This window comes from Mus caroli, chromosome 19 (genome assembly GCF_900094665.2).
Source record: "Mus caroli chromosome 19, CAROLI_EIJ_v1.1, whole genome shotgun sequence".
Lineage (NCBI taxonomy): Eukaryota > Metazoa > Chordata > Mammalia > Rodentia > Muridae > Mus > Mus caroli.
This window is the reverse complement of record NC_034588.1, coordinates 32702436-32716960: the sequence shown is the minus strand read 5'-3', so window position 1 is coordinate 32716960 and position 14525 is coordinate 32702436.

The following is a 14525-nucleotide window of genomic DNA, read 5'->3' as shown; positions in this document are numbered from 1 at the left end:
GCCTCTCTGCCTCTCTGCCTCTCTGCCTCTCTGCCTCTCTGCCTCTCTGCCTCTCTGCCTCTCTGCCTCTCTGCCTCTCTGCCTCTGCCTAGGATCAAGGGTACATGTGTACCTCTAAGCTGTTGTTATTTTCTTGATGGCAGCCATTTTGACTAGGCCGAAGAGGAATGTCAATGTAAATGCAGTTGAAATCCACATTCTGTTCATGACTGGGGAGGATAAACATGTCCTCAGGTATGTATTTTAAATCTGTATCTCTTCTTTGGAGAATTGTCTGTGCAGTTCACTAGCCTATTTACTGATTGAATGTTTTGTTATTTTGTGCCTTCTTTTGCAGCTCTAATAGGCATTAATCCTGTCCGATGTAGAACTGGCAGGTTTTCCCCCATTCTAAAAGCTATCTCTTCACCCTGGCGATTGCTTCCTCTGTGATTCGTAAGCTCTTAAATGTCACACAAGCCTGTATTCCAACTCTTAGAGTACTTTCTGAGCTTATTGGAGCCTCTCTCAAACAGTCCTTACCTTATCTTATGTCATCAAGGACTCTCTTGTGATTTTCCCAGAAGTTTGATAGTCTCCTGACTTACATTGAGGGCTATGATTCATTGAAGATTGAATTTTGCTGAGAGATACCAAGTTTCTTTCTCTCACATGGGAAAATCCAGGTTTCCAAGCACCATCTGAAAAGGTTCTCTGCACATTGTGTGTATCTAAGATCCCCGTCAAAAATCAGGTGGCTGTGGCTGGATGGACTTATTTCTGGGTCCTATTCTATTTGCCTATATGTCTGGCTTGGTACAGTACCATTCTGTTTTGTTACTATGTCTCTGTAATATCGTTTGAATTCTGCAAGCTTTAATAAGGTCACGTGAAGCCTTAACAATCTTGTTATCAGTTCATGCTTTGAAAAACTGGTAAAGACCAAGAGACATGTCATATTTATCTGTTTTGTAAGAAAGTTAGGGGACTATGAAATCACTTGCTATGCTCAGTTGTACTTGATGATCTTGGGGGCGTCTTGTTGTTCAAGTGAGCCTTGAAGATCTGCAGAATGCTTCTGTACAATGCATTTGCAGAATCCCAGCTATTTGCTATGGGTGTTCAAGGCAAACCCGAATAGCTTGACTATCTTTCATGGCATAGATCTTACCTGTGATCAATGAATTCCATGGTTAAAAGCGAGTTAACCTGGAGATCGAAGCTCATGTTGATAATTTAGACTACTAATGGTATTTTTTTCATCTATCCTGTGCTAGTTTTATTTCAAAGCACAACAATGAGATAGACTTCCTGTGGTCAGCAACAGGTTCACCAAACCCCTGAAGAAGGTGGCAGAAGACATGGCCTGAGAGGTGCAGACAGATGACTTGGAATCAGTGGGTCAACAAAGTGATCCCAAGGAACTAGGGATGGCTCAAGTGAACGATGGCTGGGTTTTAGGTCTGAGTCCAGACCTCTGGCACACATGTAAAAACCTGGACAAGGTGGTACATGCCTGTAAGTCTGTGTGAGGGGGAGAGAGAAGATACTTAGGGCTTTCTTATAGTCTAATCGAGGCAGTTGGGGAGTTCCAGGTCTCCTGCCACAAATCCTTGCTCCATTCTTGCACCCTGGTCTCCCCTCTCTCACAGGGAACTGGCAGCACAGGCTGGTACTGTCTGAAGACAGCAACTCCAGTGTAAGACTTCTTTCATCCCAGAACTTAAACAAATTTCCCAAGGTGATTCTCGGTGAGTGGTTTGGCTAAGCTTCTGTAAATAGATGTAAGAGATCCCCAGAATCATTTGATATGGGTGCCATCCTCCTCTAGAAATATGTGTGAGGTGATGGTACAATTCCACCTGAAGTGCTGATAGCTTCCCCCAGAGATGTAACATAAGCATGAAGTGGTTTTGAGTCAGGCAAACGCCAAAACCCTTCCCATCCCTTTCCACTCTCTTACATCATTTAGGCTGAGCAGATATGTTTTTTATAAGGTGCTCATAGCCTTTTAATCACAATATGGGCCATTGATAAATGCATGCGGAAGTCAAACAGCAATTTGCCAGTTGCTTGGTGAGAATGTATATGGTCAGAACAAAGGGAGTTATGTATATGATTCAAATATCTTATGACTTCAAGTTCTGAGAGTAGAATCATCTGTCTGCTCAAGTAGGAACAGACAGATCGCAGCTATGTGGCAGCTGGCAGACATGCTGGGCTTTCTTTTTAGTTAGCTACTGTTGTTGAACTGTCCCTCCCTCCATAGTTACAGCAGAGCCATTCACTTGGTGCAGCTGGAGATGTGTCAATGGAAGTTAGAGCTCCCTGCCCCTCCTGTTGCAAGCCTGGAAGACAATCTGCCTTTTATTTGTCTTTGTACATATCCTGCTTCATCAATCATAGGCTGACTTCATAGTGTAACTGGGACAGCTTAGAGGAGAGAGGGGCGGGGAGCCTACTGAATATTACAATGAAGGCAAGGATTGCTTTAACAGAAAACATTGTGTGCCTGGGTTGATGTCTGGGGTGGAGTTAGGTAATCTGTTCCCTGCTGCTGGTGGTGATGGGACACTGTCTATACTACCAACTCATTCACAGTCTACAAACACAAGGAGCAGTAGAAGTAAAGCTATTACACTGGACATGCATTGTACACCCAGTGTGTACATAAGATTACCTGGAGAGCTTTCTTGAAAATTCATGGAGAAGGTGGCAGCACCACCCTGAACTCAGATGTTTGCTCATACCTTCCACGGTTTCCCAAGGACCAACACCTTTGTGAAAACCTCTGGGAAGATCCTGCAGGGATCACTATTAGCACTTATTATGAGACTGTTCAATCTCTACTCTTTCACCTGGCTGGGAAGGGGGAGAAACCAGGGATGGTGGCGTCCATCATCCTCGTTTATCAGCAGGAAATGTCACAGTAACTGAATGGTGAGGGGCAGAACTATAGATAGGGCCAGAATTAGTGTTTCCCATGAAACGGGACGAAAGCTCTGCTCTGCCCAGCCTGCATGCCGTGGGTGTTAACCAGCAGAAGGTTAACCCTCTGTCTAGCCAATGGAAATCTGTCTCCACTTCCTCTCCCACCACCTTCGTAGCTCGCTGCATCCTCTGTGCTCATTGGATGACTCAGATCTCTGCTTGCTCCAGTCCATTCATAAGGCCTGGAATAGTGGTAGGATCTGGCCTGAGAAACAAGAGGGAGGAAGAAGGGTGCGCCTGTGAGGGCATAATCCTTTAAAGGAGTTCAAGGAACTAAGAGGGGGTAGAATAGCATCCCTCTTCATCTTCCCCTGACTACTTCCTGTTATGAATTGAGCCGCCTAGGAAAGAGCCACATAGATCTTTTTCTCTTTCTTTCTTTCTTCCTTCCTTTCTTCCTTTCTTTCTTTTTTCCTTTTTTCTTTCTTTCTTTCTTTCTTTCTTTCTTTCTTTCTTTCTTTCTTTCTTTCTTTCTTTCTTTCTTTCTTTCCTTTGTTTTTCTCTCAGTATGGAACCTTTTATTAAATGAATTTGTGTTGAAATACAGTTCATCTTTTTTTTTATTAGATATTTTTTTATTTACATTTCAAGTGCTATCTGCTTTCCTAGTTCCCTCTCAGAAAATCCCCTATCCCCACCTCCCCAACCCACCCACTCCCACTTCCTGGCCCTGGCATTCCTCTATAATGGCATAGAATCTTTGTAAAACCAAGGGCCTCTCCTCCCACTGATGGCTAACTAGGCCATCCTCTGCTGTATATGCAGCTAGAGTCCCACCATGTGGGTTTTTTTTTTTTTTTTTTTTTTGAATGGTGGTTTCATCCCAGGGAGCTCTGGGGTTACTGGTTAGTTCACATTGTTGTTCCTCCTATGGGACTGCAAACCCTTTCAGCTCCTTGGGTACTTTCTCTAGCTCCTTCATTGGGGACCCTGTGCTCCGTCCAATGGATGACTGTGAGCATCCACTTCTGTATTTGCCAGGCATTGGCAGAGCCTCACAGGAGAACGCTATATCAGGCTCCTGTCAGCGAAATCTTGTTGGCATTTGCAATAGTGTCTGGGTTTGGTGGTGGTTTATGGGATGGATTCCCAGGTGGGGCAGTCTCTGACTGGTCATGCCTTCAATCTCTGCTTGAAAAGGTCTCTGTAACTCCTTCCATGGGTATTTTGTTTCCCCTTCTAAGAAACATCGAAGTATCCACACTTTGGTCTTCCTTCTTCTTGAATTTCATGTGTTTTGCAAATCTTGAGTATTCTGAGTTTCTGGGCAAATATCCACTTATCAGTGAGGCCACATAGCTTCTTGATGTCCAGTACTTTTTCTAAGAAAAGGCGCATGTGACCTGACCACTAGGAGGCAGGATTGTCAGCCCAGAAAGCGCTTCTGTGCCCATCACTCCCAAAGTTTCTATTCCCAAAATGGTTCTCTACAGTCACACATCGTGGGAGATGAGAGAAAAGACCTGAGGCAGGTGAGTATGCCGCTTGTCTACCTTGTCTGGCCTCACACTGGTTTGAACCTTCTTCAAGGAAAGGCCTACTCCTTACCTGCCCTTCCTTTACTGAGTCACAGTAACTAGCACCATCTTACCTGCCCTTCCTTTACTGAGTCACAGTAACTAGCACCATCTTGCCTAGAGTAGGTCTTCAATGAATTAGTAAAATTTTTGCAAAAAATGAGAAAAGAGTGATGTTTAAATTTTTTGAGATTAGAATATAATTACAATACTTCTCCCTTCCTGTTCCTCCCTCGTAGCTTCCTGTACATCCCACTTGCTTTCTTTTAAGATCGTGGCCTCTTTTTTCCCATAATTGTTATTGCATGCATATATGTATTTACATATATATTCTTAAATATAACTTGCTCAATCCATGTAATGCTGCTTGTATGTATGTTTCAGGGCTGACTATTTGGTATTGGATAACTGGTTGATGTTCCCTTCCCTGGGGAGGACTTACTCTCAGTATTCCTTAGTTCCCTGTAGTTCTTTGGGTAAGGTTGAGTGAGGCCTTGTGGGCTTTCCCCAGCCACTCTGGCATGCCTATTGGCCTTGCCCTTGTCCAGCTCATGCTTGGACAGTCATGTGAGACTTTGTTGAGTGTAGCTTCCTACACATAGCCTACCACTGTGCTCATCTTGGCAGACACTATGGGACACAGTATGGAGGTGAGAAACACAATACAGGTGAGATGAGAACACATATAAACATAAAAAAGCAGCAAATGATGCAGGTCTTCTATGGGGAATAGTTTGGATAGATTAAGTTACATAGTCAGGGGTACAGATCTGAAGAGGGATGGGGCCAGAGCTTCCAACATTTCTGCAGCAGGAAAGCAACAGGCCACTGGAGCTAGGGAGATGGATCAGTGGTTAAGAGCATTGGCTTCTCTTGCAGAGGTCCTGGATTCAATTCCCAGAACCCACATGGAAGCCCATAACCGAGACAGTAAACTCCATTTAAAAGCAGAGCCACATACAACTAAACCCAAAGACTTGGTGTTATTCTCACAAAGCTTCCCTGGGATTTCTGCACCATTTAGCAGATCTTTTCCTGTTTGTCCATCAGGACCCACAACCCCTCATCACAAGGGATATGTGGTGGGAAGTGGTGATAAGAGGCTATGTGCCTGGGTAACTGGCAGAAGGACTGTGCCAGACCCCTGCCCCTCATGGTGCCTGCTGCCCTGCCTGCTTGAGTCCTGAGAGACTGTCTTAGTTAGTTAGGTTTTATTGCTGTGAAGAGACACCATAATCAAGGCAACTCTTATAAAGGACAATATTTAAGTGAGGATGGCTTACAGTTTCAGAGGTTAACTCCGTTAATCATCATGATAGCAAGAAGCATGGCATCATGCTGGCACAATTAGTGCCAGAGGAGCTGTGAGTTCTACATCTTGATCCTTGCTCTGAAGGCAGCAAAAAGGAGAGACACTTTTCTGCAGAAAGCCAGGAGGAGGGTCCCTTTCACACTGGGTGGAGCTTGAGCATAGGACCTCAAAGCCTACTCCACTACAGTGACACACTTCCTCCAGTAAAGTCACACCTATTACAACAAGGCCACACCTCCTAATAGTGCTACTTCCTGTGGGCTACACATATTCAAAACTACCACATTGACCTTAAAGCCAGCAAGTGTGGCTTTAGTTTTATGGTCATTTTCATAAACAAAGACACCCTCTGTTTTATTTACATGTCCTTGGAGTCCTGTATTGTCCTTTAGGGATGTCTTTGCTAGCCTGTCTAGTTTTATGGGTTTACTTACCTGCTTAAGGTAGCCAGTTTCCCTTTTATTTATATCAGGCCAGAATGCATTTGGCTTGATCTATAATGGAATATAAGCAGAGAGCCAAAGAGTAAATTGTAAATGTTTGGAGAGATTGAGAAGATCATCTTTGGTTAAAATCTGAATTCTGTTTCTAATTGCAAGCTGAGAGGGATTTCCAAATAGCACTTATTTATATAACATTTACTATATTTATTTGTTTCTTTCACTTACAAAACATTGGCACATTCCATTTTCTCAACTCTTAAAATCTCAGATTGAGAAAAGCATGCAGGTTAATTTAGTTCTTGGTTACAGTTCAGGACATGGAGTTTCAGAAGGTCGAGAGTCCTTTCAGGATTCCAGAAATATGAAAGGACTTTATAACCCAGTAACTCTGCCCCTGTTTTTGACATCACAAGAACAATTCTCTGCATTTTCTGTCAGTGGGGATTTCACTAAGGTAGAGACTCATTTCTAGGGGTGAAGAATGGGATCTACTCATAGTCCAGATATCATTTGTCCCCAATTTTTTTGTTTTGCTTTAATTGGGAAATAGATTTCTCTGAACTTTTAAGATTAAACACAACATGCATCTGTTCACATATTTGTCTTTCTCAGTACACTGAATTTCTATCAGTTCTGCTCTTTCTCACTTTAAAATTTAGTGTGTTTCTTTAGCATCTTTTATTTTTGGAGGTTATTATATAATCATTTCTCCCTTCCCTTTCCTTATTTCAAATCCTTCCATATATCTGTCCTTTTTCCTTTCAAACTCATGGCCTCTGTTTTCATTAACTATTGTTACATACACATACATATACGTTTCTAAATACATTAATACAACCTGCCCAGTCTGTATAATGTTACTAATATGGATTTTCAGAGCTGGCCATTTGGTATTGGATGACTGGTTGGTATTCTCTTCCCTGGGGAAAGACTATTTCTCCTACTCTCTGCATTCATTAGTTGACTATAGTTCTTTGTGTAGGGTTTGAGGCCTCATGGGATTTTCCCCATCCGTGGAATAAGGAAAGGGAAGGGAGAACCTCTATTGTTGTTGTCCTTGTTTATCTTGTGTTGAGGCAGTCATGTATGTGAGACCTTATGGGTATATTCTGATATTCCTAGGAGACACAATCTCACAGAAAACTCCCAACCCTCTGGATCTGACAATCTTTTTGCTTTCTGTCCTGAAGTGTTCCCTGATCCTATGGTGTAGGAATTGTTTTTCTACATATATCCTATGGAACTGGGCTCCACAGTTCTGCATTTTATTAGTTGTGGTTTTCTGTAATGATCTCTCTCTGTTGTGAAGAGAAGTTTCCTTAATCTGGGGGGCAAGCACTACATTTATCTGTGGGCACAAGATAAATATTTAGATTGTTGTAAGGGGTTATTTGGGTTTAATAGAGTGGTGGTTGTAGGGTCTCCTCCAAGATCTATGACTTCACTAGCTGTAGGTAATTGGCAAAGTTTTCAATACTGCTGAGAACTGGACTCAGTGGGTCCCTCAACCCACGGAGAATCAGGGTCCCAGTATTTAGGTGAGCAAGGAGTCAGCGGAGTGACAGATGCGAACACAAGGGAGTATTGATCTGAATGTAATTTCTCAAAGCGAGCAGCAGACTTATATTACAGAAGGAGACATGGAAGTTAAGTGATACATTAAGGTCATCCAAGGTACATTGAGGTTACCCAATGCAAAATGACTTTTATACAAAACAGAGGAATGCATACATAAAAGGTAACAGAAACCAGGCAGTATTTACAACTGGGATAAAAATCAGTGTTAACAACTGGGATCAAAAGCAGCCTCACCTAAGGTCAGTTTATTCTTAGAAGTCAGAGGCAAAGGCTTCATGCCCTTGCCATAGTTCCAATTCTAGTCTATTGTATAATCCACCTTCTCCTTAGGCCATTGTAAATTCCTGTGCATGGGATTGGCTTGACTGTTGTTCTAAGTATACTTTGTAGACTAGCCCTGAAATTTCTAGCTCTATTCCAGTAAATTATAATGCCTGATTTCTTTCACTGTCTCTCTGTCAACACTGGAGGCTTTTCATCTGAGTGAGTAGCATTCGTACAAGAATCAAAGCCCAAGGTTGGCTCAATGATTTCCTAGGATATTGGAACACTGGTGGAGGCTAATCTAGCTTAGCTATATGTCAAAAATCATTCCTTAGAGGCACTTATAATAAAACAGTATTGACGGAAAGCACACAGATCTGTTCACTGACTAACATAAGGACAAGTTTGGAGGATTCGTGCTACAGGATGCCAAGGCTCCAGGAGACTAAGTTTCTGTGGAACTTTTTGCCTCAGAACTGTGTCCAAGCTTTTGGGCCTGTCACGCAGTTACCACTGGAGTAGGAGTGGCAAAATACCAGACATGATTTCCTTCTTGTTGACTTGTAGATAGAAATACTTTGTAGAGCATCTGCCAAGGTCCAACAGGTTTAAAGCAGACACCGGGATTCTGAATTGAGGTCATGCCATCTACAACAAAGAACTGACCATCACTTGGGGTGATGGTGCAAGACTCACTCACTATGTTTCAGGGATTCCTTGTTCCTGGCTGTCACCTATTAGCTCTTACTGATCTCCCTGTAATCATCTGACAAGAGAGACAATCTTACTCTGCTTCACAGATGGATGACACTGATATGTACCTGGGTCATTTCCTGGCACTACTCAGAGCTACCCCAAAGACCCTGCTACAGAATACTCTTCACATTCACAAAGGCTCTGTTTATATAAAGTGAGAAACAGCCTGAGGTACACCTGCACACTGGTCAGAGAGAAGTCAAGATTTGTCTGGCAAGTATACCAGGATTAAAGCAATTAGAAGGCCAGAGTGAAGGGAGTTTGAGAGTCATGTGGAAATGAGAGCAACCTTCCCACATCTTGGGAAAAACACTGAACCAGTTGAGCAGGATAAATTATTCTGTGGAAAGAAGCCAGCTCCTCCCCTCAGACACTGTGGTACTTGATCAATGGGCTTGTAAGTGGCTATCACAGCATGGATGGGCTTGCCAATGGGATTCCTATCTTTGAGACTCCACTAATTACTGTCATTCACAAATACCCTTGTTGGCCACTGCAGAGACTGACACTGAGAATTTGCTATATCAAGCTATGGTGAGGGAACCAGTTGACCACGAGAGCACAGATGATTAATCATGTGTTTACTTGATAATAACAAGGGGGCTCTGCTGAAACTGACTACACTGGAGGAATCAGGAATTCATCTTTATCTTAACTGACATCTACTTTGTCTGAATGTGGTTTTTCTTTCTCAGCTGCCAGTGCTATTCCTGACACCACATCTGAGCTGTGGCTCTTACCTTGCCAAGGTTTACAGAATTTCCAATTTGCCAGTAAGCGCTCCCCTGTGTAATGCAAATCAATGGGCCTACTTTTTGGTGAAGATGAGATCTTATCTGAGAGACCATCATGGAAGGCATTTGTCCTAATGTATGCCAGATCACCTGGAGCTGCCCTACTGTGGCATCATCTTAGGAAGATTACCCAGCAGAAACAGAATGGGTTATTCTGGAATGCAGTATATCTCACTATATATGTATATACTATATCAACCAAAGACTAATGGGTGGCTCTGTGTCTTAACACACCCTTCTGGGAACCAAAGACAAGGAAATAAGTTTGACACTCCAACCATAGTTCTCAAGGACCCACTTGAGAATGTGGGTCCTGCAGCTCTAGGTTATGTTGGATCAGCAGTCCTTTTCTAATGCCTTGAGTTAACTTGGCCCCCCAAATTGGGAATCTGCATGTCCAAACACTGAAGGTCCTTGTCTTCAATTGGTTTTCTAGATCAATAAAGAACCAATGGCTAATGCTGGGCAGATAGACTGAGGCAGGACCTTTGGATTTGTGTGGGGTAGGAACTGGAAGGAAGGAGGGGAGAATCGCCATGATTCAGAGGGAGACAGATTAGATTTAGAGCTGCAGAAGGAAAAGCATCCAAAATGTAGGTGAGAAGGAGTGTGGCCCCTAGAAGGGCTGCCCAGAAGCATCTTTGGCAGCAAAGACTAGGGGGCTGCCTAGAAAATAATAGGTCAGCAAAGATAAAACATAGATTTAGAAGGTGTTGAACTTAGAGTACTGAAGGGAAATGTATGCTAGCCCGGTGAAAGATTAGACCTGCCCAGCCTTTGAGCAAGTCAAGGCATATTAAAATTAACTGGTGTGCATGCATGCATGTGTGCGTGTCTTTCATTCGAGAATCCAGATAGCTCCTGGGCTGTGAGAGAAGGATATTTTCTAATGGGACTCAGCAAGATTATCCTGGATCTAAAACTACTATTAGCATTAAGGCATTGTTGCTTTTAAGGCTCAAGAGACAGCTACAAAAGTAATCCCACTAACTCCATTCCTTATAGAAGTGCCTCTTCTATGTATAAGACCTTGGAGGTGGTACAGTCCTTCTAGAGCACTGGTTCTCAACCTGTGTGTCTCAACCCTTCTTGGGAGTCAAACAACCTAAGACCATCAGAAAACACAGATATTTACATTATGATTCATAAGAGTAGTGAAATCACAGATATGAAGTAGCAACCAAAATAATCTTATGTCGGGGATAACCACAACATGAGGAACTGTATCAAATGGTCACAGCATTAGACAGGTTGAGAGTTACTACGCTGGAGCCTCCAGGGAAGAATCTGTTTTCTTGTATTTTCCATTTCTAGACTACATTTCTTGGATCATGGTCCCTTCTTTCATCTCCAAAGTCAATGATTCATATTCATTCTGTCTCTGTCTCTGTCTCTCTCTCTCTCTCTCACCTTCTGGAAGATCATCCCATTCAGTATGTAATAAAATACCTACCTTCTAAAGACACTTGTGTTTGAACTAAGGGGTCACCTAGACAATTTAGAATAATTTACTATCTAAAAGTATTTAACTTAACCACATCTTAAAAGTCTGGTTTGTCATACAGTAGCTTTGGGGGCCACCAGAAACACTACCATATGGAATTTCTAAAATGACCTGCTCATGCATTCTAGGACACACAGAAGTCTGGAGGACTGAAGAACAAACAGCCTGTGGTTCAACCCTTGGCCAGTGTAGAATGAGAGCTCACGGGTTGTCCTCTGTCCCACTCTTAGACAACTGACACACTTTCAAACACTTGGCTATCAGGGTGACTCTACCAGGATTGGAACTCAGACATTCACAATGGCACCCAGCCTGACAAAGTGGACATTTTTATGGAAAACATTTTACCCTCTATAGTACTGACTTTGAAGTACCTCTCCAGTGTAAATGACCTCCCTGAACTCCAAACTCCCAAATTTAAATGTATACTCTCCATATCTTCCTAATGTCTAATAGATGCCTTTGGTTCACAGGGCCTCAAATCAAACCCTAGCTTCTGCTCACCTGAAGTATATTCTTTCCAAAGTCTTCTGTATTTGATAATTGGCAGTTTTATTTATGTCTTTATCCAAAGCCTCAGATAAAAACTTGATGTCATCCTGGACTCTATTATTCATTCTTGGACGTATCAGATTTCCATCTATTGGTGCTAGGTTCTACTTTCACGTATACCCATTTTCCATGCACCCCTTACATGTCTGCTTGACCCAGTTACAACACTCACTTAACCTACTGTCATACCCTTTCAGATGTCTCCCAACATCCATCTTGCCCTGCAGTCAATCTTATGGATGACAGAAGATCCTTTAAAACTCAACCTGCACAAAACTCAAGTTCAAATGGATCAAAGAGTAAAACCAGATTACTAAATCTTGTAGTACAGAAAGCAGGGGATAGCATGAAACTCATCAGTACAGGAGACAACTTCCTGAACAGAACATAATGGCTCAGACACTGAAGTCAAGAATTAATAAATGGGACCTAATGAAACTGTAAGTCAAAGGATACTGGTAATGGGATAGAACAACAGCCTACAGGCTGGGGAAAGATCTTTACCAATCCTACATCTGACAGAGGGCTAATATCCAAAATATATAAAGAACTCAAGAAGTTAGACACCAACAAATCAAACAACCTAATTAAAAAATGAGGTACAGCACTAACCAAAGAACTCTCAACCGAGGAATCTCGAATGGCTGAGAAGCACCTAAAGAAATGTTCAACATCCTTAGTCATCAGGGAAATGCAAATCAAAACGACTCTGAGATACCACCTTACATTCATCTACACTTGGCTAAGATAAAAAAAAAAAAAAAAAAACTCAAGGCCATGAAGCTCTCAAGGCCATGAAGCACAGGGAACATTCCTCCACTGCTGGCAGAGTTCAGACATGTACAACCACTCTGGAAATCAATCTGGTGGTTTCTTAGAAAATTGGAAGTAGTTCGACCTGAAGACCCAGCTATACTGCTCCTGGACATATACCCAAAAGATGCTCCACCATCTCACAAGGCCACTTGATCAAATATGCTCATAGAAGCCTTATTTGTAATACTCAGAAACTGAAAACAAATTCAGATGCCACTCAACTGAAAAATGGATAAAGAAAATATGGTTCATTTACACAATGGAATGCTACTTGGCCATTAAAAACAAGGACATCATGAATTCCACAGGCAAATGGATGGTACTAGAAAATATCATCCTGAGTGAGGAAGCACAGACTCAAAAGGACATGAACATTGTACACTTATAAGTGGATATTAGTGACAACGTAGAGGATAACCACACTATAATCCACAGACCCCCAAAAGCCAAATAACAAGGAGGGCCCAAGGGAGGATGGCTGAATCATACTCAGAAGACGAAACAAAATAGACATCAGAGGTTGATGGAAGGAGGGAACTGGATGGGAGAGGAGATCAGAAGGGGAGTGGGGGTGATCAGATGTAGGGACAGAGAAGGAAGAGTGCCCAGGAGGGAGGGGCAATCTCTAGGACATGCCAGAGACTTGGGATGGGTGGAAGCCTCAGGGGGTATAACAAGGTGACTCTAGCTGAGACTTCTAGCAGTGCAGGGGAATTTAGATCTAGAAGTGGCCACTTCTTCTAGCCAGACAGGACTCCCAGTGGAGGGATAAGGACAGTGACTCACCCACAAAACCTTCTCCCCAAAATGTGTCCTGCCTACAAGAAGTGTAGGGACAAAGATAGAACAGAGATGGAGGTTATGGCCAACCAATGACCGCCTTAAATTGAGACCCATCCATGGGCAAGAAAAAACCCCTGACACTATTATTGATATTCTGTTATGCTTGCAGACAGAAGTGGAGTATACTGTCATCTGAGAGCTCCACCCATAGCTAATGGAAAGAGATGCAGAGACTCATAGATGGAGCATTAGATGGAGCTTGGGGAGTTTTATGGAACAGTTGGGAGAAGGAATGAGGACCCAAAGAGGACAGGGACAGAATCAATTAACATGGACTCTTGGGGGCCCCCAAAGCCTCAGTTACCAGCAAAGGAGTGAGCACAGGCTGGACATAGGCCCTGCATGTATGTAGCATATGAGAAGCTTGGTCTTCAGGTGGGTCTCCCCAAAACTGGTGCAGGCTCTGTCCCTGAGTCTGTTGCCTGCCTGCATGTGGATCCCATTAGCCAAAGTGGTCCACTTTGTCAGGCCTCAGTGGGAGAAGATGCGCCTAGTCCTGTAGTGACTTGATGCATAGGGGAGAAGAATAGTGTGTGTGTGTGTGGGGGGGGGGAAGCACTAATACCCAGAGAGTGTCTCCCTTTGCAAAGAAGAAGGGGAGGGTGGAATAGGGGGAATCTGCATAAGGTGGTACTGGGAGGAGAGGGGGGCTGATATATTTAAGTGTTACTTAAAAAAATGTATCAATTCAACTTTTAAAAAGTCAGTTCAGTCTTCTAGCTTTTAAGTTTGTCTTGTTCTTCAGAATAATCTACATATTGTCAATAATCTAGAAAGTTCTGCATAATCTGACCTCTTTGGGTTTACAGCCATTTTGGCTTTTGGCAGTTCCAGTGTACTAAGCATGCTTTTCCCTTGGGGATTGCTCCCATGCTGTGTGCTCTATTTTGAAGTCTCTGTCAGCAGAGAACCATGTCAATTTCTGCCAGGCCTCTTCTTTGGCTCCTCCCACATCACACATATAAATAAATAAATAAATAAATAAATAAATAAATAAATAAATAAATAAATAAATAAATAAAACTAAACAAAAAAATTTAAAACTTTGTCTCTTGCTATGTTTTCCTTCATAGGACTTTTGTAGTCTGCAGGACATTCTTGCTTATATGGATATCGTTTATGCTCTACACACACACACACACACATATACACACATACACACACATACACACACAC